Here is a 12,139-nt window from a genome sequence, read left to right as displayed (position 1 = left end):
CCCTTGGGTCCTTGAGGTGCCCTATGGGGCCACATCTCCAACCCACCACCCCCCTTGGGTCCCTGGGGTGCCCTATGGGGCCACATCCCCATCCCACCACCACCCTTGGGTCCTTGAGGTGCCCTATGGGGCCACATCCCCACCCCACCACCACCCTTGGGTCCTTGAGGTGCTCTATGGGGTTCTGTCCCCACCCCATCACCACCCTTGGGTCCTTGGATGCTCTATGGATTTCTGTCTCCACCCCATGACCCCCCCCTTGGGTCCTTGGGGTGCCCTATGGGGCGACATCCCCACCCCACCACCCCCCCTTGGGTCCTTGGGTTGCTCCATGGGGCCACATCCCCATCCCACCCCCACCCTTGGGTCTTTGAGGTGCCCTATGGGGCCACATCCCCATCCCACCCTCATCCCACCCCCATCCTTGGGTCCTTGGGGCACTCTATGGGGCCACATCCCCACCCCACCACCACCCTTGGGTCCTTGGATGCTCTATGGGGTTCTGTCCCCACCCCTCCATCCCCCTTGGCTCCTTGAGGTGCCCTATGGAGCCACATCTCCACCCCACCACCCCCCTTGGGTCCTTGGGATGCTCTATGGGGTTCTGTCCCCATCCCACCCCCATCCCACCCCCATCCTTGGGTCCTTGGGGTGCCCTATAGGGCCACATCCCCATCCCACCCCCCCTTGGGTCCTTGAGGTGCCCTATAGGGCCACATCCCCACCCCACCACCACCCTTGGGTTCTTGGGGTGCTCTATGGGGCCACATCTCCACCCCACCATCCCCCTTGGGTCCTTGGGTTGCTCCATGGGGCCACATCCCCATCCCACCCCCACCCCACCACCCCCCCTTGGCTCCTTGGGCTGCTCTACGACCCCACCCCCCCTCCCACCTGTATCCCCCCTCTCCCCACTCACCGCAGAACCCCTCGCTTCTCCACTCCAGGACTTCCTTCCCCGCTTCCTGACACGCAGCCACGTAAGCGGCGACGACGCGACAGACCCCGTCGTCGTGACACCGGTCGGCCATGCAATCCCTGTAGTACGTTTCGGGGTGCACCGCCTCGTGGCACAGCCGGAACGGCCCGTCTTTATCCAACAACACCCCGCATTCTTCGCTTTGCCTTCCTTTTTGCCCCTCTTCCTCCCCGCATCCCGACCCGTCTTCGCATCCTTCCTCTTCCCCTACTCTCCATCCTCTCGCCGGCGCCAAATCGTTACGGGGATCCCCGTCGAAATCCCCGCACAGCCCGCAGAGTCGGCCGGCGTAGGAACTCTCCACCTGGACGCTCACCCTCCCGTGCTGCCCGTCGTAGGCGACTCGAAGCCCCCAGGGGGTCCTCAGCTCCACCTCCCACCCCCGCCGTTCCACGGTCAGGGCGGAATGCTTGGCGGTGTAGGGCAGGGTGATGGGCGCTCCGTGAAGCTGGGGGGGGGGGGGAGAGAGAACGGCCTTTGTATCCTTCAGGATCCAGTTTCATGGCTACTCACACTTTACTCGTGGTTTACTCCCTGCTTTACTCCCAACAGACTCATTTTGGTGCCCTCCATATCACCATTTCTCCCATCTCCATCCAATACCAAACACTCTGCGATCCTACAATCCCCTCTGGATCCCATTTCATCACTACTCACACTTTACTCGTGGTTTACTCATGCTTTACTCATGCTTTACTCACACTTTACTCACAACCACCCCATTCTGTTGCCCCCCACATCCCCATCCCACCCCAACACTCTGCGATCCTACAATCCCCTCTGGATCCCATTTCATGGCTACTCACACTTTACTCAGACTTTACTCATGCTTTACTCCCTGCTTTGCTCTCAACCGACCCATGTTGTTACCCCGCTCATCTCCATTCCTTCCATCTCCATCCCATCCCAAACACTCTGACCCCATGACTTCTGAATCCCATTTCATGGCTACTCACACTTTACTCGTGGTTTACTCCCTGCTTTACTCCCTGCTTTACTCCCAACAGACCCATTTCGTTACCCCCATATCAACATTTGTCCCATCTCCATCCCATCCCAAACACTCTGTGATCCTACAATCCCCTCTGGATTCCATTCCTTGGCTACTCAGACTTTACTTGTGGTTTACTCCCTGCTTTACTCCCATTTCATTGCCCCCGTATCAACATTTGTCCCATCTCCATCCCATCCCCAACACTCTGCGATCCTACAATCCCCTCTGGATCCCATTTCATCACTACTCACACTTTACTCATGGTTTACTCCCTCCTTTACTTGCAACCGACCCATTTTTTTTGCCCCCCATATCACAATTTTGCCCATCTCCATCCAATACCAAACACTCTGCGATCCTACAATCCCCTCTGGATCCCATTTCATCACTACTCACACTTTACTCGTGGTTTACTCATGCTTTACTCGTGCTTTACTCACACTTTACTCACAACCACCCCATTCTGTTGCCCCCCACATCCCCATCCCACCCCAACACTCTGCGATCCTACAATCCCCTCTGGATCCCATTTCATGGCTACTCAGACTTTACTCAGACTTTACTCATGCTTTACTCCCTGCTTTGCTCTCAACCGACCCATGTTGTTACCCCGCTCATCTCCATTCCTTCCATCTCCATCCCATCCCAAACACTCTGACCCCATGACTTCTGAATCCCATTTCATGGCTACTCACACTTTACTCATGGTTTACTCCCTCCTTTACTTGCAACCGACCCATTTTTTTTGCCCCCCATATCACAATTTTGCCCATCTCCATCCAATACCAAACACTCTTGGATCCTACAATCCCCTCTGGATCCCATTTCATGGTTACTCACACTTTACTCAGACTTTACTCGTGGTTTACTCCCTGTTTTACTCCTAACAGACCCATTTTGTTACCCCCCATATCACCATTTCGCCCATCTCCATCCCATCCCCAACACTCTGTGATCCTATAATCCCCTCTGGATCCCATTTCATGGCTACTCACACTCTACTCATGGTTTACTCTCTGCTGTGCTCCCAACAGACTCATTTCGTTACCCCCATATCAACATTTGTCCCATCTTCATCCCATCCCAAATGCTCTTGGATCCTATAATCTCCTCTGGATCCCATTTCATGGCTACTCACACTTTACTCGTGGTTTACTCCCTGCTTTACTCCCTGCTGTACTCCCAACAGACTCATTTTGTTGCCCCCCATAGCACCATTTTGCCCATCTCCATCCCATCCCCAACACTCTGCGATCCTACAATCCCCTCTGGATCCCATTTCATGGCTACTCACACTTTACTCATGGTTTACTCCCTCCTTTACTTGCAACCGACCCATTTTTTTTGCCCCCCATATCACAATTTCGCCCATCTCCATCCCATCCCCAACACTCTGTGATCCTATAATCCCCTCTGGATCCCATTTCATCACTACTCACACTTTACTCGTGGTTTACTCCCTGCTGTACTCCCAACAGACTCATTTCGTTACCCCCATATCAACATTTGTCCCATCTCCATCCCATCCCAAACACTCTGTGATCCTACAATCCCCTCTGGATCCCATTTCATCACTACTCAGCCTTTACTCATGCTTTACTCATGCTTTACTCACAACCGCCCCATTTTGTTGTCCCCACATCTCCATTCCACCCCAAACACCCTGTGATCCTATCATCCCCTCTGGATCCCATTTCATCACTACTCAGACTTTACTCAGACTTTACTCACGCTTTACTCACGCTTTACTCATACTTTACTCATGCTTTACTCACAACTGCCCCATTCTGTTGCCCCCCACATCCCCATCCCATCCCACTCTGCGATCCTACAATCCCCTCTGGATCCCATTTCATCCCTACTCAGACTTTACTCATGCTTTACTCATGCTTTACTCATGCTTTACTCACAACTGACCCATTTTGTAGTCACCACATCCCCATCCCATCCCATCCCACTCCGAGATCCTACAATCCCCTCTGGATCCCATTTCATCACTACTCATACTTTACTCATGCTTTACTCACGCTTTACTCACGCTTTACTCACAACCCCCCCATTCTGTTGCCCCCCACATCCCCACCCCACCCCTTCTGGATCCCTTCTGGCTCCCATTTCACCCCCTCCCCATCTCCCACCCCACAACTCCTCCCGCTTCCACCCTTACTCACACTTTACTCCTTCCCTCCTCCATCTTTACTCACCGTCACCTTTTCCTCTTCCATCTCCACCACCATTCGCTGCCATTGAATCACGACTCCGACGATTCCTCCGGATCCGGATCGGATGAGGATACGAAAGAACGGATTTGTTTTCGTTCCGGAACATTCCTCAACCAAAAGGCGAAGGCAGGAACCCGAAAAATCGTGATGGAGGAGATCAAAGGTGCGAACGTGGCCGATCCCAAGGGCCGAGCAGCTGGAGTTGGAAGGGGGGGGACGGATGGGGACGGGGTTGGGGACGGGGGCGCAAGACGCCGGTGGGGTTTTGGATGAGCAGGAAGGAGCTGGAAGGAAAAGAGGAGGTGGGTTTTGTTTGGTGTCCCGTAATCCCAATCCCATAATCCCAAAATGGACCCTATAATTATGATCCCCATGCCGTAATCCTGTGTCCAGGCCCCATAATTGCAGAGCTGATCCCATAATCCCATCCCCAGACCCCATAATTGCACTCCCCAGCCCATAATCCCATCCCCAGACCCCATAATTATGCTCTCCATCCTGTAATCCCAATCCCATAATCCCAAAATGGACCCTATAATTATGATCCCCATCCCATAATCCCATCCCCAGACTCCACAACTTCAGACTTGATCCCATAATCCCATCCCCAGACCGCATAATTGCACTCCCAATCCCATAATCCCAAAATGGACCCTATAATTATGTTCCCCATGCCGTAATCCCATCTCCAGACCCCATAGTTATGCTCTCCATCCCATAATCCCATCCCCAGACCCCATAACTGCAGATCTGATCCCATAATCCCGTCCCCAGACCCCATAATTATGCTCCCCATCCCATAATCCCATCCCCAGACCCCATAACTGCAGAGTTGATCCCATAATCCCATCCTCAGATCCCATAACCTTGATCCTCACCCCATAATCCCATCCCCAGACCCCACAACTGCAGACCTGATGCCATAATCCCATCCCTAGACCCCATAATTATGCTCTCCATCCTGTAATCCCAATCCCATAAATCCAAATCTGGACCCTATAATTATGTTCCCCATGCCGTAATCCCATCTCCAGACCCCATAGTTATGCTCCCCATCCCATAATCCCATCCCCAGACCCTGTAACTGCAGATCTGATCCCATAATCCCATCCCCAGACCCCACAATTATGCTCCCCATCCCGTAATCCCATCCCCAGACCCCACAACTGCACTCCCAATCCCATAATCCCAAATCTGGACCCTATAATTATGTTCCCCATCCCATAATCCCGTCTCCAGACCCCATAACTGCACTTCCCATCCCATAATCCCATCGACTGACCCCAGAACTGCAGACCTGATCCCATAATCCCAATCCCCAGACCCCATAATTGCAGATCTGATCCCATAATCCCATCCCCAGACCCCATAGTTATGGTCTCCATCCCATAATCCCATCCCCAGACCCCATAACTGAAGATCTGACCCCATAATCCCATCCCCAGACCCCACAATTACGCTCTCCATCCTGTAATCCCATCCCCAGACCCCACAACTGCACTCCCAATCCCATAATCCCATTCCCAGACCCCATAATTGCACTCCCCATCCCATAATCCCATCCCCAGACCCCATAACTGAAGATCTGACCCCATAATCCCATCCCCAGACCCCACAACTGCAGAACTAATCCCATAATCCCATTCCCAGACCCAATAACTGCACTCCCCACCCCATAATCCCATCCCCAGACCCCATAATTATGCTCTTCATCCTGTAATCCCAATCCCATAATCCCAAATCTGGACCCTATAGTTATGATCCCCATGCCGTAATCCTGTGTCCAGACCCCATAACTGCAGATCTGACCCCATAATCCCATCCCCAGATCCCACAACTTCAGACTTGATCTCATAATCCCATTCTCAGACCTCATAACCGCAGATCTGATCCCATAATCTCATCCCCAGACCCCACAATTATGCTCTCCATCCCATAATCCCATCCCCAGACCCCAGAACTGCAGACCTGATCCCATAATCCCATCCCCAGACCCAATAACTGCACTCCCCACCCCATAATCCCATCCCCAGACCCCACAACTGCACTCCCAATCCCATAATCCCAAAATGGACCCTATAATTATGATCCCCATGCCGTAATCCCATCTCCAGACCCCATAATTATGCTCTCCATCCCATAATCCCATCCCCAGACTCCACAACTTCAGACTTGATCTCATAATCCCATCCCCAGACCCCAGAACTGCAGACCTGATCCTATAATCCCATCCCCAGACCCCATAACTGCAGAGCTGATCCCATAATACCATCCTTAGATCACATAACTGCACTCTCCATCCCATAATCCCGTTCCCAGACCCCATAACTGAAGATCTGACCCCATAATCCCATCCCCAGATCTCACAACTTCAGACCTGATCCCATAATCCCATCCCCAGACCCCATAATTGCACTCCCCACCCCATAATCCCATCCCCAGACCCCATAACCTTGATCCTCACCCCATAATCCCATCCCCAGACGCCACAACTGCACTCCCAATCCCATAATCCCATCCCCAGACCCCATAATTGCAGAGCTGATCCCATAATCCCATCCCCAGATCCCATAGCCTTGGTCCTCACCCCATAATCCCATCCCCAGACCCCACAACTGCAGACTTGATGTCATAATCCCATCCCCAGACAACATAACTGCAGATCTGACCCCATAATCCCATCCCCAGACCCCATAACTGCAGACCTGACCCATAATCCCATCCCCAGACCCCATAATTATGCTCTCCATCCCATAATCCCATCCCCAGACCCCACAACTGCACTCCCAATCCCATAATCCCATTCCCAGACCCCATAATTGCACTCCCCACCCCATAATCCCATCCCCAGACCCCAGAACTGCAGAGCTGATCCCATAATCCCATCCCCAGATCCCATAACCTTGATCCTCACCCCATAATCCCGTCCCCAGACCCCATACTTATGCTCTCCATCCTGTAATCCCATCCCCAGACCTCATAACCGCAGACCTGATCTCATAATCCCATCCTTATATCCCATAACTGCACTCCCAATCCCATAATCCCAAATCTGGACCCTATAATTATGTTCCCCATGCCATAATCCTGTGTCCAGACCCCATAATTGCAGAGCTGATCCCATAATCCCATCCCCAGACCCCACAATTATGCTCCCCATCCCATAATCCCATGCCCAGACCCCATAATTATGCCCCCCATCCCGTAATCCCATCCCCAGACCCTGTAACTGCAGACCCTACATCCCCATAACCTTGTTCCTCACCCCATAATCCCACCCCAGAACTCCATAATCTCGTTCCTCACCCCATAATCTCACCCCATAACCCCATAATCCCACTCCTCAACCCCATAATCCCACTCCACAACCCCATAACCTTGTTCCTGTCCCCATAATCCAACTCCTCAACCCCCTAATCCCACTTCTCAACCCCATAATCTCATTCCTCACCCCATAATCTCACCCCACAACCCCATAATCCCACTTCTCAACCCCATAATCCCACCCCACAACCCCATAACCTTGTTCCTGTCCCCATAATCCAACTCCACAATCCCATCATCCCACTCCACATCCCCATAATCTCATTCCTCACCCCATCATCCCACCCCATAACCCCATAACCTTCCTTCTCACCCCATAATCCCTCACCATAACCCCATAATCTTGTTCCTCACCCCATAATCCCAACACACAACCCCATAACCTTGTTCCTGACCTCATAATCCCGCCCCACAACCCCATAATCTCATTCCTCACCCCATAATCTCACCCCACAACCCCATAATCTCGTTCTTCACCCCATCATCCCACCCCACAACCCCATAATATCACTCCACAACCCCATAACCTTGTTCCTGACCCCAGAATCTCAACCCACAACCCCATAATCCCACTCCTCAACCCCATAACCTTGTTCCTGTCCCCATAATCCCACCCCACAACCCCAGAATCCCACCCCATAACCCCATAATCCCACTCCACAACCCCATAACCTTGTTGCTGACCTCATAATCCCACCCCGCAACCCCATAATCTCACCCCATAACCCCATAACCTTGTCCCTGACCCCATAATCTCACCCCACAACCCCATAATCTCACCCTACAGCCCCATAATCCCACCCCACAACCCCATAATCCCAGTCCACAACCCCGTAACCTTATTCCTGACCCCAGAATCTCACCCCACAACCCCAGAATCCCACCCCACATCCCCATAACCTTGTTCCTGTCCCCATAATCCCACCCCACAACCCCAGAATCCCACCCCACAGCCCCATAATCTCACCCCACACCCCCATAATCTCGTTCCTCACCCCATCATCCCACCCCACAACCTCATCATCCCACCCCACAACCCCATAATATCACTCCACAGCCCCATAATCCCACTCCACAACCCCATAATCCCACTCCACAACCCCATAACCTTGTTCCTCACCCTATAATCTCACCCCACATCCCCATAATCCCACTCCTCAACCCCATAACCTTGTTCCTGTCCCCATAATCCCGCCCCACAACCCCATAATCTCGCTCCTCACCCCATTATCCCACCCCACAACCCCATCATCCCACCCCACAACCCCATAATCTCGTTCCTCACCCCATAATCCCACCCCACAACCCCATAATCTCGTTCCTCACCCCATTATCCCACCCCACAACCCCATAATCTCACCCCATAACCCCAGAATCTCACCCTACAGCCCCATAATCCTGCCCCACAACCCCATAATCTCACCCCACAACCCCATAATCTCATTCCTCACCCCATCTTCCCACCCCACAACCCCACTCACCGCACTTTCCTGCCCCACTTTCGGGATGGGCGCAGATCCCACACAGTTCTTCCCTCAGCTCCGCTGGCACCGTCACTGTCACCCGCGCCGTCCCCCGCCGATGGCCACGCGCACCCCAGGGGGCAGCTCCACTCTTCTCTGTCCCCCCCTTCTCACTACACGAACTCGGCCCCCCACCATCAGGAGGGGAAGGGGGACGACGCTTCCGGACACCTGGGGGGCAGATTGGGGAAGAGGGGGGAGAGGGGATGGAGATGGGGAAGGGGGAATATGGGGTTTGATATATGGGGTCAGATATAGGGTCTGGGGGATGGAAATGGGGTGAGGAGATCCCTGACCACCCAGATATGGGGTCTGGGGTCTGGATATGGGGTGAGGAGATCCCTGACCACCCAGATATGGGGTCTGGGGGGTGGGAATGGGGCGAGGAGATCCCTGACCACCCAGATATGGGATCTGAGGGCTGGATATGGGGTGGGGTGATCCCAAACCACCCAGATATGGGGTCTGGGGGCTGGGAATGGGGTGAGGAGATCCCTGACCACCCAGATATGGGGTCTGGGGGGTGGGAATGGGGTGAGGAGATCCCTGACCACCCAGATATGGGGTCTGGGGGCTGTTAATGGGGTGAGGAGATCCCTGACCACCCAGATATGGGGTCTGGGGTCTGGGAATGGGGTGGGGAGATCCCTGACCACCCAGATATGGGGTCTAGGGTCTGGAAATGGGGTGAGGAGATCCCTGACCACCCAGATATGGGGTCTGAGGGCTGGGAATGGGGTGGGGTGATCCTTGACCACCCAGATTTGGGATCTGGGGTCTGGAGTGGGGTGAGGAGATCCCTGACCACCCAGATATGGGGTCTGGGGTCTGGAAATGGGGTGAGGAGATCCCAAACCACCCAGATATGGGGTCTGGGGGGTGGGAATGGGGTGAGGAGATCCCAAACCACCCAGATATGGGGTCTGAAGGCTGGATATGGGGTGGGGTGATCCCTGACCACCCAGATATGGGGTCTGGGGGTTGGGAATGGGGTGGGCAGATCCCTGACCACCCAGATATGGGGTCTGGGGGCTGGAAATGGGGTCGACACATCCCTGACCACCCAGATATGGGGTCTGGGGTCTGGAGTGGGGTGAGGAGATCCTTGACCACCCAGATATGGGGTCTGGGGGCTGGAAATGGGGTCGACACATCCCTGACCACCCAGATATGGGACCTTGGGTCTGGAATGGGGCGAGGAGATCCCTGACCACCCAGATATGGGGTCTGGGAGCTGGAAATGGGGTGAGGAGATCCCTGACCTACAAGCCCACCACTCCTTATGGAATCCTTGAACCTGGGAGGTCCTACACCCCCAGTTCCCCCCCCAGACCACCCCTCACCCCCCTGCCCACCCCACACAACCCCTTACCCTTGCCATCTTCTCCTCTCCTCGCACCAGCACGACCTCGTAGCCGTCGCCTTGCACCATGACGTAGGCAAAGGATGCAGCCGGTCCCACGCCATCTTGTCCTCCCACCGTGACGTTAAGGAAAGTCTTCCGGGCCCCACAAGTGCTCACAAGAGTTTGGGAGCAGGGACCCCCCAAGCTGTACCCCCTCCCATCAAAAGCTCGGTACCTCCAATGCCTCAGGACGTGGCAGACGAGAGGGGGGTGGTGTGTGGGGACGCATCGGGGTGAGTCCCCCTCTGTCAGCTTGCAGGTTTCGCCCTTTGGGCAATGGATGTCGTTGCAGGACAACTTGTGGGGCTCACATTTGGGTTGGTTGTCCACCATCCTACAAATTGCCCCCATTGGACACGGGAAATCTTTGCAGGACAACTTGTAGGGCTCGCATTTGGGTTGGTTGTCCACCATCCTACAAATTGCCCCCATTGGACATGGGAAATCTTTGCAGGACAACGGGTTGGGGACGCATTGAGGCCCATCCTTCATTATTTGGCACGTCATCCCAACTGGACACGGGAAATCTTTGCAGGACAACTTGTAGGCCTCGCATTTGGGTTGGTTGTCCACCATCCTACAGATTGCCCCCATTGGACACGGGAAATCTTTGCAGGACAACTTGTAGGGCTCACATTTGGGTTGGTTGTCCACCATCCTACAAATTGCCCCCATTGGACACGGGAAATCTTTGCAGGACAACTTGTAGGGCTCACATTTGGGTTGGTTGTCCACCATCCTACAAATTGTCCCCATTGGACACGGGAAATCTTTGCAGGACGTCTTGTAGGGCTCACATTTGGGTTGGTTGTCCACCATCCTACAAATTGCCCCCATTGGACACGGGAAATCTTTGCAGGACAACGGGTTGAGCTCACATTTGGGTTGGTTGTCCACCATCCTACAGATTGCCCCCATTGGACATGGGAAATCTTTGCAGGACAACTTGTAGGGCTCGCATTTGGGTTGGTTGTCCACCATCCTACAAATTGCCCCCATTGGACACGGGAAATCTTTGCAGGACAACTTGTGGGGCTCACATTTGGGTTGGTTGTCCACCATCCTACAGATTGCCCCCATTGGACACGGGAAATCTTTGCAGGACAACTTGTAGGGCTCGCATTTGGGTTGGTTGTCCACCATCCTACAAATTGCCCCCATTGGACACGGGAAATCTTTGCAGGACAACTTGTGGGGCTCACATTTGGGTTGGTTGTCCACCATCCTACAGATTGCCCCCATTGGACATGGGAAATCTTTGCAGGACAACGGGTTGGGAACGCATTGAGGCCCATCTTTCACCACTTGGCACGTCGTCCCAACTGGACAACGCATTTCTTTGCAGGACAACGGGTTGGGGACGCAGCGGGGCCGATCCGCCACCATTCTGCAGGTCGTTGCAGGAGGGCAGCTCACCTCTTTGCAGGACATCTGGTTGGGGACGCACTTGGGCCAATCCTCCACCATCCGACAAGTTGTTCCCAGAGGGCAATGAATATCTTTGCAAGTCGGTTTCTTGGACACGCATTTGGGCCAATCATCCACCATTCGACATTCAGTTCCGGCCGGGCACAAAACCTCTTTGCAAGAAGGTTTGTTGGGGACGCATTCGGGCCAATCGTTCACCATTCTGCACGTGGTTCCCTCGGAGCATCGGACGGTGCTGCAGGATGGTTTGTTGGGCACGCAGGT

Source organism: Lagopus muta, unplaced genomic scaffold, assembly GCF_023343835.1.
Source record: "Lagopus muta isolate bLagMut1 unplaced genomic scaffold, bLagMut1 primary scaffold_114, whole genome shotgun sequence".
NCBI classification, from domain to species: Eukaryota; Metazoa; Chordata; class Aves; order Galliformes; family Phasianidae; genus Lagopus; species Lagopus muta.
The sequence above is the reverse complement of the archived record's forward strand: the minus strand, read 5'-3'. Positions refer to the sequence as shown.